Source organism: Dermacentor variabilis, chromosome 6, assembly GCF_050947875.1.
Source record: "Dermacentor variabilis isolate Ectoservices chromosome 6, ASM5094787v1, whole genome shotgun sequence".
Taxonomy (NCBI): Eukaryota; Metazoa; Arthropoda; class Arachnida; order Ixodida; family Ixodidae; genus Dermacentor; species Dermacentor variabilis.
Window position 1 is genome coordinate 5,136,063 of NC_134573.1, and position 23,166 is coordinate 5,159,228.

At 45.7% G+C, this 23,166-nt stretch overlaps 1 protein-coding gene across 1 annotated transcript in view; it reads right to left on the reverse strand.

The window, feature by feature from the left end:
* The window catches only part of Sod2 (superoxide dismutase 2), a 160,643-nt gene that overhangs the window by 90,158 nt on the left and 47,319 nt on the right, over positions 1-23,166 (reverse strand). The window lies entirely within an intron of this gene.

The window sequence follows — 23,166 nt, forward strand, 5'->3', positions numbered from 1 at the left end:
TATGTATGCGGTAATGTCCAAGCAGTGAGTCCAGCAGGTCGACCCCACCCATGTGCCTGTTGTGGACCTTTACTACGCTGGGGCAATCAATTTCGCGAAATTCCTTGGCGGAGGTAAACCAGCGCTTAGTCTTTTGGACTAGATCTCTCCCAACAAAGCTCGACAGAAATGTCACAGGGCGGCTATCATACCACCGCACATACGATAACTTGTCATCTATCGTGCTTAACAGTGCCTCTGAAGCACCACGTCCTTTACATTTCAGTTCCTTTTCGCTTTTCAGGCGGCAGTTTGGTAGACGATTCACCTTCACCGTACCAATCGAGAAAATTCCATCTTGTGATAGAGTGACCTGCACATTCGGGCTATTGAAAAGATGGCAGCACGTTACCATGTTTTGTCTTTCAAATTCATACTGTGCCAAATATGCCACATACCGATTTCGGGTTCTCTGCTGTTTTTGCAGATAAAATTTATAAAACTAATAACTGGCTTGAATTGGTGAGACCAAAAGTATGCCAAAATAATTTTCCTATGCTTCGGCGATGGAAATTTCAGAAAAAAAAATACCAATTGCTCATGCTTGCCCCCTACAAGTTTCACGTCGCTTCACAATATCTATTTCACCTCTGTTTTGCGTATCGCTCAAGAGATAGCAGCACTTGCCCATAATAAGTGCGCATAACTATGAGAATTACTCTGACGGTATCACATTCTCAACTGGGAATCTCATACATGCGAAAAAAAATGGTAACCGGCATGTGCCAAATATGGGATGCCATGCAATAGAGGGTTAAAGTGTAGTGTCAGCGTGCACAGGTAAACATGAATGCATCACACTCGATGACTGCAGACGTTCGATGTCAAAATGCTGGCTTGAGGAATCACGGCAGCACCTGCGAGCAAAGTGACCTTCGCGCTGTCTGTCCCTTCTACCCAAACTGGGTGGCAAGAACACAGCGCACGCAAAGCTACGAGCCATCGTCCCACCTAGACTGTGCCCCCAAAGCAGATTGCGATCAAGATAAAGCCGGTGCAACTGCGTGTGGTCGAAGTACAGCACCCCCCTCCTTCCCTCCCCGGTGGCATGCGCGCAATCCCCCTTCCCCCCCCCCCCTTTTCCCACCATTTTCTCTTATGCGCACGTGAGATTGAGCCACCAATGTCGGCTCACCATGGCACGCTTTCACTCATACCCCCAGCATACAGTGCGCGACGACGATGTTATCATGACATGAACCCAGTACCTCCGTATCGCAAGCGAAAACTGTAGCAACTGCCAGAGAAGGTCAACCCAGCGCGACTTTGCCTCGCTTCTCCTTCCCCACCTCGCGTAATGTCACCTAGACTTTCATCTAGGTTGCGTTGCTTTGCTGCGCATTCAGGGCACTTCTTTTTACTTTTGCTTAGCTTGGAGCCTGCACTGATGACTGGTGAGGCAGCAGATTACTGTTTTAACTCCCTAGCGAGCTATTTCCAGCAGCACAAAGGTGCAGAATAATTTTTTAGGTCATGAGGTGAGATGACATCGTTTGTGGGTTGCTCGCCAAATTGCACAGAAGCGTGAAAAGTCCATCACGGACTGGAGGATACCAAGCAAGAGTACCACTTGAAAACAGTTTTCTATTAGGTTCAGCTAAATAAATTATTTTTATGCTGTACACCCCCCCTCCCAAAAAAAAACTTTTCATTGTCTCTTTAAGTTCGTCTTAAAGCAAGTCTACTGTAATTGTGTAACAATAAAGTAATTACAACCAATATTGTTTAGGCAACAAAGAATGTTATTATGCTTGAAACAGCGCAAGAAATTGGCGGAAAAAATCAGGAAGGGCCAATATGCTCCCAACAGTGAGCCTAGCCTTTGTTGTGGCCGCTGGATATGAATAGTGGCCCAAGAGATTTTTTTTTAAATGTGTAAGCATTTTTATGTTAACTGAATGGGAAAAGCGTCCATCTGTCCCTTAAGATTGCTGCTTTCGAGAGAGCACTAGCAGCAGCGAGCGAATTCAACTTTGCGCTGCCTCTCACTTCAACACCAACGAAGCGGCGAAAACACAGTGCTCGCGCAGCTTTCAGCGCACGCCTACTCTGCCTCTTTTGTAGATCGCTTTCAAGATACGGGCCCATGAGTTTCTCCTCAAAGCTAAGTAGGCGGCAAGTACACAGCACGAGAAGTTGTCAGCAGTCGGCACTCTTGCCTTCACAATGATGTCGATGGTGGAAACATTGTAGACCAACAAGTTGAAGGCGTCGTTCGCGATCCCTTTTAGGACATGGCCTACTTTGTCAACCTCGGCCATTTTCTCGTCGGCTTTCCAACAAAGAGCGAGCATGTCATGCATATATGAGACACATGATTCAGTGGAAGACTGCATTCTAATAGCAAGCTCTTTTTAGCTGCCAGCTGGCGACCAGAGGGATTTTCAAAGAGGTCGCAGAGCTTGTCCTTGAAGGCATCCCAGCTAGACGGCTCGTCCTCATGAGTCTGAAATCAGACACGCAGTGTTCCGCCCAAGCAGAATTTTACATTTGCAAGCATTATGGTAGGGTTCCAGTGGTTGTTTTCGCTAACACCCTCACACATGCTGAGTCAGTTCTCAACGTCAATGTTACCTTCTCTGAAGAATATGCCAAGGTCATGGGTACTGGTAACCGCGATGCAGACTGTTGTTGGAGTGGCAGGTGTAGATGCACACAAGGTGTCACTGGGAGTCATGGGGAACAGCTGGACGGTGTGGCCGCTCCGGAGTTCCGTGGCGAGGACGGGGAACAGAAACCTCCAGCAAAATGTTATGCAAATGAGGGATTAAGCAGTGAACGATATTTACACAACTATATTTGGCACAACCATAATGCAGCGGGTATGCGCCAGTAGGGACGACGCTGAAGTAGCGCGGGTTTTTAGGTGAAGCGGGGAAACGAAGAAGACCTTGGACGACTGATAAAATGCATTTCTTGGCGGTACTGCTCCACGTACTCATCGATCCCACGTCGTTACACTGGCGGAGGTGCGGGGTATTCTTCATGCTTGGCACCCCTTTGCGAAGTCGACGATCGAGCCCGGAATCACCATCGCGCATCGAAACTACCGGTCCAGTTCAGCCGTCACCGAGTCCAGTCCCCTGCAAGAAACTTCTAGAAATCGTATGCCTCCTACAAATAACATGGCCACCGCAGCTCCATCGCAAGTAACACTACAGAATCCTATGGTCCCGGAGAGCTTTCATGGTGATACCTTTGAAAACGTCCAAGATTGGTTAGACCAGTTCGAACATGTCGCCCAGTACAACCATAAGACCAGATCGGCCGACAAACTCTCGAGTGTCTATTTCTATTTGAAGGACAATGCTCGTACGTGGTATGTAAACTGGGAGAGGAGCTTTGCCACGTGGGACGACTTCCGTGCACAGCTGCTGGATACCTTTTCAAGCATTGACAGGAGGGAAAACGTGCAGCGTCTCCTTGAAATCCACGTTCAAAAACCCAATGAGTGTTACTATGTTCTCGGAAGACATGGCCCGTCTTTTTCGTAGGGCAGACCCAGACATGCCAGGGGAAAGAAAGCTGTGATATCTCTTGCGAGGAGTGAAGGAGCAACTGTTTGCCGGCCTTGTAGGAAATCCACCGACAACAATGGCACAGTTCACAAAAGAGGCTACAGCCATTGAATGGGCCCTGCAGCAACAATGCTGCCAGCATGACATGAGCAACTCGGTGGGGAACGCTTCCGTACTGGCTGCGAGTAACGACATGTCTCTGTGTGAAGTTATCCGAGAGGTGGTGCGAGAAGAGCTTCGGCAGCTCGGCTTTGTTGTTGCGCCTACGGAACCAACGCCAGCGTTATCTTTTGTTGCTTATGTGGTCCGGAAGGAAGTCAAGGAGGGGGCAAGCTTTTTCAGCACCAGACTGTGGGAACATTCCGTGACGCCTCACTTATGTGGAGGCTGTTCGCCGTCCAATCAACGCAACTTCAACGCCATTGACACCCATAACTACAACACCACCTACGCCACACACAGAGCCGACATCGTCAACCTCATCGACTCTACTGACCCCGCTGATCATGCCAGCACAAACAATGCCGTATTTTCGACATATGCACACAACTCTTTGGTTCCACAGAGAGTTACCGCCGAACTATCAGCATCGGAAAACCGATTTGTGGCGCACCGTCGACCGTCTGCCAGTGTGCTACCATTGTGGTGAAGCTGGACACGTCTATAGAGTTTGCCACAAATGGAACAACTATCGCTCCGCTCAACATCTAAGCTTTCCTGCCAACTATGCTTATTCTTCGTACGACGGTTGACACGCTTACAACGACGCTCCTGTGAACGGTCAGCCACAAAATATGATGACGCCCCGACCACATTCTCCTTCTCCATCTCCTGCGCGCTACAATTCACCGACTCGTCGCAGTTTTGCCGACATCACTAGGGGCAGATCCCCTAGCCCTCGACGGGGATACTAGCCGCAGCGACCTCCGGGGGTGAGGTTGCCAATACTCTAACTTCTCTACATCCCCCGTTACCGACGAACGACGATGTGAAGACTACGATGACGAAAAGGACACCCAGTACAACGACGAATACGACGGATACAAGTACGAAAGACGTAACTGACATCGTCAGTGCCGAGCTCATCGTTCGCATTGACGGCCACAAAGTACCTGCTCTGGTTGACACTGGGTCCCATTTTTCAATCACAAGCTTACAGGTCTCTGACAAACTAAGGAAGATGAAGACACCATGGCACGGGCCCAACATAAGAACCGCCAGAGGTCAGTTGATGACACCTGTCAGGAAATGTATGGCCCGACTCTTAATCGCCGGTTCGACCTTCATCGCCACCCTCGTCATCCTTGCCGAGTGTTGTAAAGAAATTATATTAAGCATGGATTTCCTACGTGAGTACGCCGCCGTGATTAACATCTGTGACAGAAGCGTCACATTTGTCACGAGCTCGGATAATGTCACCCATGAGAAGCAACAACCTCGCTTACGTATTGCCGCGGACGATGCCATACTTTTGCCGCGGAGTTGCTGTCTTGTACAGGTGCTCTGTGACAGCCTGCAGAATGGGACTGGAGTAGCGGAACACATGAGTGCGCTAGCACTGAATTGCTGTGTCTCCATTACCAGAGCACTTATCAATGTAATCGACGGAAGCGCCAAACTCTTGCTGACGAATTTTAGTAAGGAGCGCCGACACATCGTTAGAGGCACTGCTGTCGCCTATTTCGACGAAGTGACACAAATACAAGACTGCCACTTAGCGCAGGAGTCGGCCTCTACAATCCACACATCCACACATCTGCACCTATTGTAGACGTTAATCTGACATTAATGGCCGTTGAGAGGAACTGTCTTCTTGAGCTCCTCAATCAGTACCAGGGCTGTTTCTCCTCTGCGTCAAGAGTTGGTCAAACGCCACTTACCAAACACTGCATCATTACTGATGTCGACGCCAGACCCATTTGACAAAACTCTTATCGTGTGGCCCCAAAGGAGCGCGAAGCAATACAAAAACAAGTGAAGACGATGCTAGAAGATGGCATTATTCGACCATCTAATAGTCCTTGGCATCACTTGTAGTTTCAGTAAAGAAGGACAGTAGCTTGTGCTTCTGCGTTGACTATCGGAAGCTCAATCAGGTCACAAAGAAGAACGTTTATCCACTGCCATATATTGACGATTCCTTGGATAGGTTGCGAAACGCATGCTACTTTCCGTCGATGGACTTAAGGGGGGACGCGGCCCTTGAAAACCGAAAAATAGCGAAAAAGTCGATTTTTGAAAAACCATATTTTTGGTTTGTATGTCTCATAAACTGCCTGTTCTGTAATTATCAGCACCTAATTAAACCGTAAAGTACCAAAAATAACGCTACTTTTGAGGCCACCGCGGCCCAAAAAACACGCGCAAATGCCGAAATGAAGTCAAACTTCGCGGGCGCGCCATTCCCGGCCCATGCGGCCTGCCCGCGCCATCTTGGTGTCGTTTTGACCGTGGATTCTTTGTCTGTATTTTGCCGCCTTGCAAAATGGCATCGTCGGCGCGGTTGAGACGCTATTGGCGTTTTCCTGCGATGTGATGCGGAGCGCTGATTGGCCGGAGCAGCGCATTCAAATCTCGCGGGCTAAAGCACGCTTGCCATTGGCTGCTGCGCGGGCAGCGGCTGCTGCTCAAATCTCGCGGGCTAAAGCGCGCCTGCCATTGGCTGCTGCGCGGGCGGCGGCGGCTGATCTCTTTGATGCCGCGCTCGCGTCGTTGTTGCCCCTTGCTCTGTCGGCCTCAACATGAGCTTGCGCGCTGTTCATCGCCTTGCGCTATCTTTTAGATTATTTGTTCAGCTTTTCTTTTTTCGCTAGTTCTTCGCTGCACGCGATGCCGGCAAAGCCCAAGACAGTGCAGATGTTCGGTGCACGGGAGCGCGATATGCATCTTGTACGAGCATCGAACTTCCGATCTCCCGCAGCGAGTGCCGACTGCGTAGACGCTTTTCAGCGGCGGAACTGTGCTTTCGGCTGTCGCCAGTCGAAAATCCGACACACTGAGTGTGCCTGGAGCCGCAAGAGCTAATTAGAAGCTCCGCAGGAGCTTTCTAATAAAAAAACACGTGTTCAACTTTAAGGCCTGTTTTCTCGGAATGGATTTTTTCGCTAGTAGTGGTGCTGGGGAAGACGATATTTCAAGAACCGCTCTTCAGATTTGTATGCCGTTTTTTTTTATTCTGTTCCTGAATGACTTTGCCAGGGGGTAACAGGCTTCTTTTTTTGAAAGCTGGTGCAGTTAATTTATAATAAGCAATTCATTTTTGATGGATGTGGTCATTACTGGCTACATCAAATTCAAAGTTGTCTTAAAAATTTTTGGAGGGGAAATTAAAGAAAAGGGCTCTTTAGCCCCCTGGGATATCTATCAAGGGATCATCACAGTGAATTTCAGCTTCCTACGATGTCCTGGCATTTCTCCAGGCTCTTCCTCAGGCATATACATGAATCACCTAGTTAGACCTCAATAACTCTGGAACTAATAAACATATCTTCATGAAACTTTGCAGTTCCTCATAGTTCAGTGGTGTGAACGTACCCTGAAAATTTCATCTGGATATCTTAAAAACTAAGAAAGTTCGGTCTCCAGGGTAGCCTCCCCCCTTAAGCGGTTATTGGCAGATCGAAGTGGATGAGAGAGACCGTGAGAAAGCCTTTGTGACGCCTGACGGACTTTATGAATTTCAGGTACTTCTTTTCGGTTTGTGGTTGGCGCCAGCAACATTTCAGTGTCTAATGGACACTGTGCTCTCCAGACTCAAATGGCAAACATGCCTGGTGTACTAGGATGACGTGATTGTCTTTTCCGCAATGTTCGACGAACACTTACGAAGGCTGAAAACTGTTTTTGAAGCGCTATGCTCTGCCGGTCTCACTTTGAAGCCTGAGAAGTGCTATTTTGGTTTTCACGAGCTCCAGTTCTTTGGTCATGTCGTCAGTAGCCAAGGAGTTTGACCTGATCCAGATAAAATTGCCGCCATCGCTAATTTCCCGATTCCATCAGACAAAAAGGCCGTGCGACGTTTTCTGGGACTCTGTGCATACTATCGGCGATTTATTGCGAATTTCTCGCGCATCGCATGGCTGTTAACACAGCTTACCCAAGAAGATATGCCTTTTACTTGGGGCGAAGACCAGCAGCAGGCATTTCACGAGCTCCGGCAACGCATGCAATCGCCTCCCGTATTAGCACACTTCGATGAGGAAGCCCCGACGATATTGCATACAGACACTAGTAATGTCGGTCTAGGGGCGGTGCTAGTACAATGGCAGGGCGATTGCGAAAAAGTGATTGCTTACGCCAGTAGGACAATATCCCGAGCCGAGGCTAACTACTCCACTACCGAAAAAGAATGCGTCACAATGGTATGGGTAGTTCTGAAATTTCGTCCTTATTTGTATGGTCGGTCTTTCACCGTCATTAGCGATCACCATTCCCTCTGCGGGCTCATTAATTTTAAAGATCCTTCCAGCCGGCTAGCACGCTGGAGTCTTCGACTCCATGAGTTCGACTTTGTTGTTGCATACAAGTCGGGAAAACGGCACGCAAATGCCGACTGCCTTTCTGGGTCTCCTGTTGAGCCGGCACCACAAGACGATGATGACATGGACTTTCTGGGACTCGTGGATACTGCAGATCTTTCACGCCAGCAACGGGATGACACTGAATTGCTGCTGCTTACTGATTACCTCGAAGGACGAACCAACAGCGTGCCGAGGCTCTTTGCAAGAGGGCTGGCATCGTACTGCTTGCGTTGCAACGTCCTCTACAAGAACTTCTCACCTAGTGGCAGCAACTACTTACTTGTTCCATCATCACTTAGACGTGAAATCTTACACGCCTGCTACAACGAGCCGACTGCTGGGCACTTGGGCTACACTTGCACATTGGCACGGATTCGGCAGAATTACTACTGGCTGAGACTTACTGTGGTCGTTAAACGTTACGTTCAGACATGTCTGGATTACCAACGTCGCAAATTGCCATCCGTCAAACCAGCCGGCTTGCTGCACCCTGTTGACGTACCGGCCACACCATTTGTGCAAGTAGGCATGGACTTTCTGGGCCCCTTCCTAACGTCTACTACTGGTAATAGGTGGATAATGATCGCCATGGATTATCTCACTAGATATGCCGAAACAGGTGCTCTGCAACGGGCAACAGCAGACGAAGCGGCTCATTTTTTTCTGGAATCCACCGTTTTAGGGCATGGCACTCCCGCAGTAGTCATCACGGACAGAGGTACTGCATTCATGGCCCAGTTTTTAGATACCGTTCTACGTCTAAGTGGTACCACCCACCAGAAGGTGAAATATGTATTTTCATAGAATTTCACCTCCTTGACGTTTCTTATTTCATTTTCCAGGTGCTTGGCATGGTGACAAATAATGCTTCATCAATGATAAAGGTATTTGCATTTACTGTGTGGAAGACTGAAGAGGACGATGATGACAATTTCGACAAGTGCCCGGAATGCTTAACCAAGCGAGTTTCATTTATTTAATTTATTTAGTACCCACAGCGCCCATTCAGGCATTACAGCGGGGGGGGGGGGGGGGGGGGGGGGTACAGATGAAGAAACAAGCATAAAAATTGCAGGTTTGCGTAAATTTGTGTAAGTCAACAACACATTATTATACGCCGACAAAAAAAGCACACAGCGAAGTTGCAGATGCCACATGTCACATTTGAAAAAAAAAAAAGTACATAAAGCACAATGATTACGAAGACTCATAAAGAAAAAGCAAAACAAAATCAATGTGGTGATTAAGATACAGTGCAACAAGGTGAAAAAAGAGGCACTAAAAGAAAATGTCATTTGCAACTGGGATTGTTCATAGGTCATGATTTCTAGACGTACATGGGATATTTATCAAGCCTTAGGGATCAAAAGATTATATAGCTTTTAATGCAGAAAAGAACTTGTTAGGACAAGAAATTCCTACAACTGAGGAAGGAAGTCGGTTCCACTGACTGATGGTTCTTGGGGAAAAAGAGCTGCTAAAGGCCGGTGTATTACATTTGTATTCTCTTATCTTCTGTTCATGATCTTTACGTGCTGATGTGTAATGAGGCTGGTTTATGTAGACGTCATGAGGAATTCGAGTATGAGAGTGATATATGCTGTGTAAAAGCTTCAGTTGAAACGACGCTCTTCGGTGCTGGAGAGATTGCCAGTTTAGCATTGCCTTAGATTTAGTTGCACTAAACTACCTGTCATACATTGCTATATCTAGTACATATCTTGCTGCCATGGACTGAACTTTTTCTAGTCTTTCTTTGTTAGTTACTGATGAAGGGTCCCACACAGAGCATGCGTATTCGAGCGCAGATCTTACATATGATTTATATAGCAACTCCCAGGTTTGTTGTGGAAACGCACGTGTATTTCGTCTTAAAAATCCCAAGCTCCGACAACCTTTGTTTACGGTATAATCTAGCGCAGCGTTCCATCAGTTGGAGCAATTTCGATTTGGCTGCGCCACCCACAGCCTGCAGCTTGCCGTAAAATATGCCATTCGGCAGGTATGCGCTATTAAATAACATCTTGGTTTCATCTTATGTGCATTGATATGTCGTTCTTTATTACTATTTTCATGAACAATTGTTTGGGCCCAGCTTTGTTAAATAATTTGCCATGAATGCACGGACAAAGAATTTATGAATATAACCAGGGTGTCTACCAAGTTGACATTTCCATATTCCCTGAGTTTTCCAAGTTTTCCCTGAGTGCCTTCTTTCTCTGTCCTGTCCTTTTTTGTGCAGTATTTTTTTTTTTTTGTTCTCATAAGGCTAACACAACTGAAGCTAGAGATTTTCTTGATGTTTGCCTTGATTATAACCTAACGCAGTTAATAACTCGGCCAACGCGTGTCACTTGCGATTCCTCTAACATTTTGGATTTAATACTGACGACCCACCCCAATAGCCTGTCTTCGATTAATTATCTGCATGATTAGTGACCATAAAGTTATTCACGTAGATTTCAGTTTTTGCCCTACTGCAAATCCCTCGCACAAGAAAACTATAACATTGTACAATAGGTGAAGTTATGAGGCCATAAATAACGAACTTTGCACCTTTTTTCCGACATATGAGGCCAATTTTTACCACTGTTCCGTTCAGGAAAACTGGCTTACTTTTAAGCAGAAACTAACCGAGCTAATACGCCTGTTCATCCCTAAAACTACCATCCGTGTAAACAGCCAAAAGCCATGGTTTAACAAAATTTTGCACCGCCTAGATAACAAGAAAAAACGTTTATTCCGGAATGCCAAACTAAAAGGTGGCGCCCAAAACTGGGAGAAGTATTACGTAGCAGAAAAAGTTTATCTCACGGGAATCCGTAACGCCAAATTCACTTTCTTTAACAACGATTTGCCTAATATGTTAACTAATAACCCACGCAAGTTTTGGCAGATTATTAACCCCTAAGCAGTAGCTTCTACCACTCTTACTAACGACTCTGGAGAAGTTATTTCAAAAGCTGAATGTGCCAATGCTTTTAACAAGGCCTTTTCATCTGTCTTTACTAAAGAAGTTGACTTTCCTGACCCATGTTTTCATGTCGTATCACGTCTTCCATGCCTGAAAACAGCTTTTCTGTTGATGGTATCTCATCCCTCATCGAGAAGACCAAGTTATCATTGGCATCTGGACTGGACGACATTAACGCTAAAGTGTTGAAAAATATAGGTCACATTGCTTCCGCTTATCTTGTCTTATTATTTTCGCAATCTCTTTCAACAGGTATCATTCCAGATGACTGGAAAGTGGGAAAGGTCGTTCCTATCTTCAAATCCGGTAACAAAAACTCACCTCTGAACTACCGACCAATTTCCTTAACCAGCGTACCTTGCAAACTCATGGAACACGTCATTTACTCTTACATCATGAATTTCCTCAACTCTCGTAACTTTTTTCACCATTCTCAACATGGGTTTCGTAAGGGTTTCTCTTGCGAAACCCAGCTTGCCATCTTTGTTCATGACCTTCATGCTAACCTTGATGTTAACGTACAAACTGACTCCTTATTTCTTGACTTCGCGAAAGCTTTTGATAAAGTACCCCATAAACGCCTAATTTTAAAATTGTCCTTCTTAAACTTGCACCCGAATGTACTAAATTGGATAAAAGAATTCTTGACTAACCGTTCACAAGTAGTGTTTACAAACAACAAATTATCCAGCCCACTTCCAGTCTCATCGGGGGTGCCTCAAGGCTCTGTCCTCGGCCCTCTTCTGTTCCTAATATACATTAACGACCTGCCTTTGCATGTGTCTTCTAATATCCGCATGTTTGCTGACGACTGCGTTATCTACCGAACCATTACTAGTCCATCTGACCATATGATCCTACAACAAGATCTCGACCACATACTACAATGGTGTGATGACTGGCTAATGTCCCTAAACCCTACTAAATGCAAGCTCATTCCCTTCACTCGTCGTAAAATTCCCCTTCACTTCACTTATAACATAGCTAACATCCCTGTTGAATCAGTAACCACTTATAAATACCTTGGAGTTACCTTATCTAACAATATGTCTTGGAACACGCACATTGCTAAAGTCACGTCATCAGCTAACAGAACTTTGGGTTTTTTAAAACGGCATTTACGTAACGCTCCGAGACACGTAAAACTACTTGCTTATAAATCATTAGTGAGGGCTAAGTTGGAGTACGCATCTCCCATCTGGAACCCACCCGAAGTAGGTCTCACTAATACCCTAGAATCCGTTCAAAATCGTGCTGCTAGATTCATTCATGCTTCGTATTCATATGAGATCAGTGCTTCATCCCTCAAAGCCGAGTGTAATTTATCACCTTTATCCTGTCGCCGACGCATTGCAACCCTCTCTCTATTTCACAAGTTCTTTCACTCGCCGCTTAATTGCGCTCCTTACATTATCCCTGCAGCTCACATATCTCACCGCACTGGTCATTCCTTGCAAGTTTCTCGCCCACGTGCCCGCACTAAAACATTTTCTGCTTCATTTTTTCCCAGAGCAGCAAAAGACTGGAACGGCCTTTCTCGAAACATCGCCATTATCACCTGCCGATCAAGCTTGATCGCACTGATCGGTATCAACAATATTCTGTCTAACAAAAAAAAAAAAAAAAAAAAAAAAAACCACCCCTTATGTAATACCCCCTCGGGGGTCTTTAAGGAAATAAAAATGAATGAATGGAATGAAACTACTCAATATCCCTGAGAATTCCCGGTTTTCCCGGTTGGTAGACACCCTGATAATAATTGCAGTTTGAAAAGTAGGGGCAGACAACTGTGCTTAATAATTATTAAAGTTTTGGTGCTTTAATGCTGTATTATGCAACTACCCCCAGCTCATGTTTAGCTGAATTGTTGAGCGTGCTTCGCTTTATCATCTTGTGCATTCGGGGTGCATGTTGTTTTCTTTCTGGAAGACAACCTTTCAGTAGCTGACATTTTTTCTGTTGACGTTGAAGATCTTTATTATTCAATACCACACGATGAGCTGTTTCGCAGTGTGATGACGTGCATCGAAGAAAGTGGCGAGGTAGCGTTTCGCAATGTGACCGGGTTGTCCTCGGAAAGTTTTATGTCCCTTCTTGAATTTTATTTAAGTGCAACTTTTATCTGGTTCGACAATATCATTTTTATTCAGAAAAAAGGTGTATGTATTGGTTCTTGTGTGGCACCTGCTCTTTGTAATATATTTTTATCGTTTGTCGACCGTGCGCTTAAGAATGCTTTAAACAATGACTCAGTTCAAATTTTTAGATATGTTGATGATTTTCTTGTGATAAAACAGACTAACAACGAATGCTCCGTTACGGTAGCTGACATTTTAACTCTGTTCAATGACAATGGCAAAGGTTTAACTTTCACACATGAGCTATCTAGGGACGGTAAACTCCAGTTTTTAGATTTGCAGCTACACTTACACGCAGGTCACGCCTGTTGGATGTACTCTCCACGTGCACGCAAGGAACCTTTACCTTACGCGTCTGCGCACTCAAAGATCGTGAAACTGCCATTGCTCTGATGTGTCTAGAATCTTCGCTAATGAAATCTTGTCATCACTCTGCGAAACAGAGTTTCATTGCACAGTTAAATAGGCTACAGGCTGCAGGATACCCAAGTGTGGTGGTGACGTCAGTCGCAGAGGTATTGCTTCAGAAACTGAAAGGGAAGTGGCACAAGAATAATTGTAGTACACAAAAGAAGCCTGAAGTTGTGCCGTATTGCCATAGAGCGGCTCACAATCTAAAGAATGTCGCCACTAGATACCAAATTCCGATAGTGTTTTCTGCTCCTCAGAAACTGTCATTGTTGTGCAGCCGTATTTCTAAAACAAATAAAAAACCAGATTGTGAAAAGAACCACGCGAAGTTTGTAGATTGCAGTGTTGGTGTGGTTTATAAGATTCCGTTGTCATGTGGCAAAGTGTATGTAGGGCAGTCAGGCCGCTGTGTTAACGAGCACCTTAGAGAGCATGAGTGATCCATACCAATAGGCACAGGTTCCCATTTCGCTCAACATCGTAAGATATGCAAATGCAAACCCATGTTTCGTGATACAACGATTTTGAAAAAGAGCCGCGATACGACCGCCCGAGAGTTATCGGAAGCATTCTTCATACAGTCATTAGGGTCACAGTGCATTAGTGTGCCTTTTTTAAACTGTACAGTGCTGAATATGATTTTTTAGATGCTGTCGCATGAGTGCGCTCTTGTGATCGGATGTTGGTGGTTCCTGCACACGGTGCTCACTGTGCATGTTCCTCTAGTTTCTGCTGTCTATAAAGGAGTGACGCAATAAAATGATGTCAATTGAGAGTAGCGCCTTGTCCTGTCGCCTTTTCTTGTGTCCGTTGTTTTGCGCTAAACGAAGTATTTATGGTTGATTCCTTGTTCAACCTATTTTTCTCTTATTGTATTTTGTGTTCCTTGCTATTTTTCTCCTTTCGTGATCTCCCTCTCCCTTTTTGTGGATTACCTCCCCCCCCCTCCCCTGCCCGGGAAAATGAAATCCTGCGAATGACACTCCTAGTACAAATCGCTGTCACACCTTATGGCCTCTATCAGTTCAGAGTTATGCCATTTGGCGGGCGCACTGCCCCAGCCACATTCAAGCGAATGACAGATGGGCATGCTATTGCACAGTTTTAAATGGTCTATCTGCCTGTGTTACCTGGCTGCAGTGATTGTGTTTTCTCCAACCTTTGCAACACACCTTACACTTTTTGCATTCATCCTATCAGTGTTTTGTGCGGCTGGGCTAGAACTTAATTCTTCGAAATGCCACTTTGATCGCTACCAAATTACTGTCCATGGATATCTTGTTGACTTATCTAGCGTCCAATCCAATACTACCAAGGTTCGTGCGAGTTTCCTGTATAGTGAAGCCTCGTTAATTCGGATTTCATGGGACAGAAAAAAATGTCAGAATTAACCAAATGTTTAATTATCGAGGGTATCAAGAAAACAAACAAATGCTAACTGCATCAACAACTTTAATTTACTAAATTAAATGCCAATCCTCTTTATATTTTGCATAAAAACAGTGCGGAAGCTGCAATTCTCATCATATCGTGACTGATTCGCGCTTGCAGAAGCAAAGGCCTAGCGACTTTCTTCACAGCCCGACCGTGGCGCACGTCTTTATCTGAGACAAGCTTTTTACCAACACACACGAGTCCTGATTATTTTTTTGCCAGGTCACCAACCATCGCGATGTGGATAGTGCTCTTCACCCTCTGTAGCTTTGCACTGAGTAAAAACGATACTACTGTTTGCATGGACGCAACTGCGGCCGCTGTCAATGTGATCATGGATGGCGACCTTGCGGTTCTGAAGGCACACAACCAATGCACGCACCAAATCAAAATGAAACCGCCGTTTGCCGCAATGGCTGCAGAGGAAACCGTGGCTGTAGCAATGCAATCATGGAAGGTGACTAAGCAGTCATGAAGGCACACGGCCAATGCAGTGCTATGCGCGGCAGTAAATGCAAGAATAAACACTTTAAAGGCACAAATAGGCACAAAGTGTTCTGGCATTGCTGTCATTCACATAAGATTTGCACTGTTGACTTTGGCAATGCAAGCTTTGCCGCTTGATTTCTGCCGGACGCTAGCACCGCTTTTGCTCTTTCGCATCGCACATTTACAGCGCTCCGCACTTGCCCAGCTCCAAGAGTTGTGTCCGCATTAACCGATGTATGGCTAAATACGTCAGAATTAACGAGGCTTTCATTGCATTAAATAATGCATACAGCTGCGGGGAACAAAGTACGAGTCAAAATGATTCGATTTTCCTAATTAATTAGGGTCAAATTAACAAGCTTTTACTGTACCAACCTGTGCCAAGGACATTTGAAGCTTTCTAGGATTGTGCGCATTTTTCCTCCGTCGCCTCGCAGCCATTAGGAGCCACGAGGCGACGCCGCATAGCAATCAATAGCAATTATTTATACACAGAGCGCCCGACCCGTAGTACGGCTAGCACAAAAATCAGTTCACAGTACGCCCTGCGCACCGCTAAAACGCACACCTGCTGAGGAGAAGACGCGCTTCACTGCAATGCAGCGGGCATACCGGTTTTTGTCACGTGCTCTCGTCCCTGACTCCACATGCTCTCCACAGTTGCAGCGATCACAGCATCAGCGCATGTTCTGTGCTGCTGCCACTGGCTGCCGTTCGCCCATTTTTTACCGCGCCTGCGGCGACCATGTATGCGTGCAACGCCGGTCTGCGCGGTTTTTGTGTGTGCGGCGGTTAGGGGTGTTGCAGCTAGCGTGGTGTTCTTTCTTTTTTTTTTCTGAACTGTGCAGAAGTGCCAGTGAGTGAAGATGCGAAAGTATAAGACTTTAACGCTGCAGCAGAAGTTCTCCTTGATCCAAGAAGGGGGTAAAATACATGTTCCAAGACCAAGTTGGCTGAAAGGCACAGCGTGCCCCTCTCGACATTGTCCACGATATTGAAGAACAAGTCGAAGGTATTGGAGGCCTACAGCAAGACATATTCTTCGAAGTGGCCGTGAGTACGGGCTCCCACGTACCAAGATGTGGAATCAGCTTTACTTCACTGGCTGCAGAAAGCAAACGCAGCCCACCTTCCCGTCAATGGAATGATACTGCAGGAGAAGGCCAACGACTTGGCTCTACAGCTTGGGCACGAAGAGTTGAAGTGTAGCAATGGATGGTTCAGCCGTGTTAAAGAGCTAAAAAATTTGACCTTCGTAGCCGTCTGTCGCGAGAGCGACAGCACAAACGAGAGCGTTGTTGATGACTGGAAGAAACACACGTTGGCTCCGTTGCTTAGCAAGTACGGTGCATACGATGTGTACAACCTTGATGAGGCAGCCCTTCTTTACAAGATGCTGCCCACAGAAACATTCACAGCGAAGGACACCGCAGTCAAGGGTCGAAAGCAAGGCAAGTAAAGAATTACCGTTCTGTTCGGCGCGAACATGTGTGGTAAGCACGGGCTGCCGTTACTCGTAGTTGGAAAGAATGGGAAGCCTCACTGGTTTAAATATGCACAGCTGCCACCAAGGGATGAGCTTATCTGCCAGCACAACAAGAAAGCCTGGGTCACAGGCGCAGTACTTGAAGAATACGTTCGGCAGCTTGACCGCAAGTTTGCGGCCACAGGCAGGAATGTACTTTTCGTTGTTGATAATTGCCCTGCGCAGTTTTGTTGATTGCCACGGTGGAAATTCGCAAATGCTGCCAACTAGAAAACGTGACCCTTGGAGCCTCGAACTACAGGACGCGGCAAACCAGCAACTCTGATTAATCCAAAGATCGCCGAAGATTGTTCGAATTATGCAGCGGTGGCGTAGAGATAGAACATCCGCGTCGCATGCAAGAGGACTGTGGTTCGAATCCCGGTGCAGTGCAATTTTCCACCGGATTAAAAAAAAAAATCCGTGTGTTGATAAAATTGCATAAACAGGCCTGGAGTGTGGCCTGATCCCGGTGACCAGAACCGGTAATGCACTCCCTCACCAGAGCAGGATTGGCCACCCTGGTGCAGTACTTGGCCACAACCTCCTATATGAACACAAGTCATTAAGGATTACGGACTGGATTTCGAGGGAAGGGAAGCGTAGCAGGGGGTGGCAGAAAGTTAGAATGAGTAAATGCAAGGCGCAGAACAACGGGACTCAAGGAGAGCACACACGACAGGATCGGCGCCACTCACAACTATGTTTATTTCCGCAACAAGCCTGCCTTATGTAAGTTAAGCCGATTCACACACGAAACTTTAGAAATAAAATACAGCAATCTATCGAACACTCAGGAGTCATATCTGGCACAAAATATCAGATGAGCAAGCAAGAACCACACGTTGAGCAGCACGAGAAGCAATTCATCGAGCATAGTCTTTTCCAAGCCAACGGGGAGAAAAAATGAGACATAAAAAGTGCCGTCTACGCTTCACTAATAAACTATCCACAACATAACACACACTTCAGACACTTAAGGCCCAGTCAGTGATAAAACCTGCATGACTATGGGAATAATGACCAATGAATAACACGGAAAAAACATGAATAAAGGCGTCTAAGTACAGCGTCTGCGTCAAAACTAAAATCTCTAATAGTCACTAACCTAAAAAATTGATAAAACATGTGACCGGGCGAAAAATGAACCATGTGACAAACAATGAAATGGACAGAATGGTTGACCGATAAAGGGTCTAAAGAACAGTGTCTGCATTGCAGTTTCTGCGTTTCCTTGTAGTGTCTGCTCTGCAAGGAAACTCCCTTCATTGTTGTAGAGACTGCACTAATTGCTGCCCTCAGTTTGACAAAACTAAATTTTTGAAGTTTGGAAAAGACAGGTTCGAGCGGAAAATTGTGGAAGCCTATTTCATCAAGAAAGAGGGAAACAAATGCGTCAGCAGGCCGTCCATTGTGCTTAGTGACAAGGACACTACTTTTTTAGAAGGTTTCATTTAGGCCTCATGTTAGAGTGATTTTATTTAGCTTTTTTCCGTCTGTCTTCCTTTTATTGAACTACCTTTATTTTGTTGATGATTTTCTAGTGGCTCTTAAGCTTTTGTTGCGTTTTTTTTATGCAGACACTGTTCTTTAAACCCTTTATCAGTCAACTGTTCTGTCCATTTCATTGTTTGTCACATGGTTCATTTTTCGCGCGGTCACATATTTTATCAATTTTTTAGGTGAGTGACTATTAGAGATTTTAGTTTTGACGCAGACGCTCTACTTAGACACCTTTATTGATGTTTTTTCTGTGTTATTCGTTGGTCATTATTCCCATAGTCGTGCGGGTTTTATCACTGACTGGGCCTTAGGCATTTGAAGTGTGTGCTATGTTGTGGATAGTTTGATAGTGAAGCGTAGACGGTACTTTTTATGTCTTGTTTTTTCTCCCCATTGACTTGGAAAAGACTATGCTCAATGAATTGCTTCTTGTGCTGCTCCACGTGTGGTTCTTGCTAGCTCATCTGATATTTTGTGCCAGATATGACTCCTGAGTGTTCGATAGATTGCTGTATTTTACTTCTAAAGTTTCGTGTGTGACTCTGCTTGATTAACCTACGTAAGGCAGGCTTGTTGCAGAAATAAACTTAGTTGTGAGTGGCGCTGGTCCTGTCGTGCGTGTTCTTGAGTCCTGTTCTGCACCTTGCATTTACTAATTCAAGCATGAACCAACTAGCCCAAGCAAGAGTTTTACTTGCAGATAGTTAGGCAGGCGGATGAGATTAAGAAGTTTGCAGGGACAACATGGCCACAGTTAGTACATGAACAGGGTAGTTGGAGAAGTATGGGAGAGGCCTTTGCCCTGCAGGGGGCGTAACAAGGCTGATGATGATGATGACTTCGAATTAACAAGGTTTTACTGTAGTATTGTTAAGACGTTGAGAAAAGGCAGCTGGCGTTTACAAAAACACGTGTTTGGCTGTGCTGGTGCTAAGCGAGGACGGCACCGATTCCATGTCCAGTAGTGTCTGTGCGAACTTCAGTAGTTGCGGATGGGTCGAAGTGAGCCAATATAGGCGGTGAAGTGAGCAAGTTGGTCAGTGCCGAGAATGCAGCAGCTTGGTCGTGGCCCCATGGGAAGGGGACATCCTTCTTTAGAAGGTTAGTCAGGGGTCTACCATGATTGCGAAATTGTGTATAAGACGGCAGAAGTATGAACATAATCCCACAAAACTCCGAACATCTTTAGTAGATGGGGGTGCCGGGAAGTTCTTGACAGCGCTAATCTTGTCAGGGTCAGGTTGGGCACCTGTAGCACTTACAAGATGACTAAGCACAGTGATTTGTTGTCTGCTGAAATAGCACTTTTTGGATTTTAGCTGGAGTCCCGCCTGACAAAAGACAGCTAGAATGGTCGCCAAACAGGTAAGGTGACTTTCAAATATTGGGCAAAACACAACGACGTTGTCTAGGTAGCCGAGACAGATGGACCATTTGTAACCATGAAGGAGAGAGTCCATCATGTGTTTGAAGGTTGTGGAGGCATTGCACAGTCCAAAGGGCCTAACTTTGAACTGGTAGAGGCCGTTTGGTGTGACAACGGTAGTTTTTTCTCAGTCCAAGTCGGGGGCAACAGAAATGTGCCAGTAACCCAAGTGCAGGTCCATGGATAAGAAGTATCTCGCACCGTGCAGACAGTCAAGGGCATCATCGATTCGTGGTAGCAGATACAGTGAAACCTCGTTAAACCGTAGTTGGCCAGAGCTCGGAAAAAGTATGTACTAAACGGTAGTACTGCTTAAGCGAAATAGCGTGAGATCGCCCACGTAGCTGTTAAAAATAGAACTACGAGAGAGATGAAAGGGCAGAAAACATGCAGTATTTATTCACTTCATGCGACGAAAACATGTTATTTTCATCTGATGCCGCGGCGGGCTAGCAGCGACGATGGCGGCCTCAACCTCTCTCAAGCTACCGTATTTACACGATTGTAAGTCGACCCCTTTTTTAAAATTTGAAAGTCTGAAGTTGAGGGGTCGGCTTACAATCGAAACCAAAACATGGCCCCGCCAAGAAAAAAGCGATACCAACGAGAGCTACAACGTAGTTACAATTTTTTGTTTGCTCTATGGTCCTACCCGTATCTTTTCGCTATCCCGCATGTTTGTTTGCTTTTCGGAAGGGTTTTTCAACATTTTTGAGTGTCTTACAGTGCATGCAACACTCATGGGGGGTGTCGATAGTTGATGGAAGCGCCGCTGTTCCCATTTGCGGCGGCACCCTTAGAACGGCGGCGCTTGCGGGGAGTACCGGTAGTTCATGGAAGAGCAGACACCGTTCGCGGGTTTCTCCAGGCCCCGCACACTCTCAAGTTCAACAGATGGCCACAGAGGGCGAAAAATCAATCGAGGCGCGTTTCAGCGTAAGCGCGCAAGTGGAGCTACTGTAATTTGGTCGAATACTTTAATTTGTACTTTCTCTGCTAGGGGCGCTAAACGTGCTGAATTTTTTAATTTACACAAACCATTGACATGAACAATCGAGGTGTCTAAGGATGTTTTTTTACCTCAGGCAAATAGGCAGTTGATTTTTTTTAATTTGATTGTTGAAGCTGCTTTTTAGTCATAGCGTCAAGGTTTTTGTACTTGATTAACCACCGACAGCCGACAGCCTATTGGTATCGATGTGTTTCCTGGCCGTTGGCGTTCGAATACTACGGCGGTAAAACATTTTCGAAAGCATGCTGGTTTCGTCTGCGAGTCATTACACAGACTTGCTGTAAAGAGGTCTACTCTTGGCAAAAAATAGTGCCTCATTTTGTTTAGGCGTTGATTATCATAATGAATGCGGCGGAGGTTGACGGAATACGCTTGAAGGTACGTTTTTATGCCGTTGATCTCCATAACACCGTAAGTACGCAAACCGATGTCACAGAACACCCGATGCATCATTGTGTGTTCTCCGTCATCGCTTGTTTGCTGTACGCCTACTAATTCTTCACTTCTTCTTCAAGTGTTGCATCCTCCTTTTGTCCTTGTTCTCTTGTGCTTCACTTACAGTATGTCGTTCCGTCAGCTGTAATGCGCATTTGCAAAACCAATACGTTTGATAAGACGCAGTGGTTATCATAATTTCACTACACATGTATTAAGCTGGCACATATGGTTCAGATACAGATACCTGTATGCGGACTTGCACGACGTTGATGCGGAGATTAGGATAATTATGACACCCGTAAGGAAGAGGCAGCTGACGGCCGTAAGCTGTTGCGTTCTTTCCGCCAAATTACCCGGCCTGGTAGTGCTCTAAAGATGCTGTATAAAAGTGACACACGGTGACAGGGAAATTATTATGTTTAGCAGCCGACTGTACGTTTTGTAGCTTAGGTCTTCTTTCTTGTGCGTTTGTGCTACCCTTATTAATGAGCCATTTCTTGACTATGTTCTTGACTATGTAACCGCGTTTGTGTGGATCCGTAGACGTGTGCTTTTTGTTGTACTTGTAAAATGCAAATAAAATATTTTCAAGCTTACTCAATCTTTGGTGTGTGCGTTTATTCCAGTCGAGGCCATCGTGCCACCTGGAAACCGCACTCTGTCAGTAGCCCCACACGAAATGCAACAGCTGGAGCGCGGCGGCACAACTCGGGGTAACGGAGGCGTAATAAACGAAAAACCGCTCGGGATGCCCTTAAAAGTCAGTTCAGAGTGTGCCTTAACTCGATATGACTCAGCGCTACATATATTCTGCTGCGCCTTGATCGTGCTCCCGCCAGTTTGGTTGCTGTGTGGCAAACATAGTGCCTACATACATATGTAGGCGCTACATTTGCCACACAACAACCTAACTGGCGGGAGCACGATCGATGCGCAGCAGCCAGAACCCAGTAGGTAAAGCGACCATACTGTGCAAAACCCCGTTTCCGATGGATGGATGGAAGGTAGGAGCGTTTCCTTTGAAACGGGGCGATGGCAGTTGCCACCATGCTCAGATTTTTAGTTTGCCTTTTATTTTTATCTGTGTTGTGTGTTATTGAATTTCTCGATTTTCTTTAAGTACGTCTTCCTACCCTTTTAACCTTATGTCTCCTCTCTGCTTTTGCACCACCAATCCTCCTATCACCTTTTGCTAATTTCCACCGCATATTTATTTACATGACTATCATCTCTGAACCCTAGGGCCTCAGGAAGGGTGACTGTGGCCGCATCAACATCGGGATTGATACCATCACATTCTAGTATGAGGTGTTCCAACGTTTCTACATATTTACCACACACAGTACATGTGTCTTCTTCTTCGTTAAATTTCTTTTTATAGCTCCGCGTTCTAAGACATCCTGATCTAGCTTCAAAGAGTAGGGCACTGCCTCTTGAGTTATCATAAAACGCTTCCTTCCTGATCTGCTGTTTCCAGTATCGATATAGTTCTACACTATGCTTCTTTTCCATTGAATTTATCCAATTTTTACCTTCCGCATTTTTAACCTGTCGTTTAATGCTCTGTCCTTTTTCGTCCTCGTGTCTGGCATACTTACTGGTTAGCTTCCTAGTTCTTTTCCGCCATTGTGAGTCAACGCTCTTTCTGTATAGGTATTTAAACACCTTAGCTGCCCACCTGTTATCATCCAATTTCCTCAGACGTTTTTCGTATAGGATTTTACTCTGAGCTTCCCGTG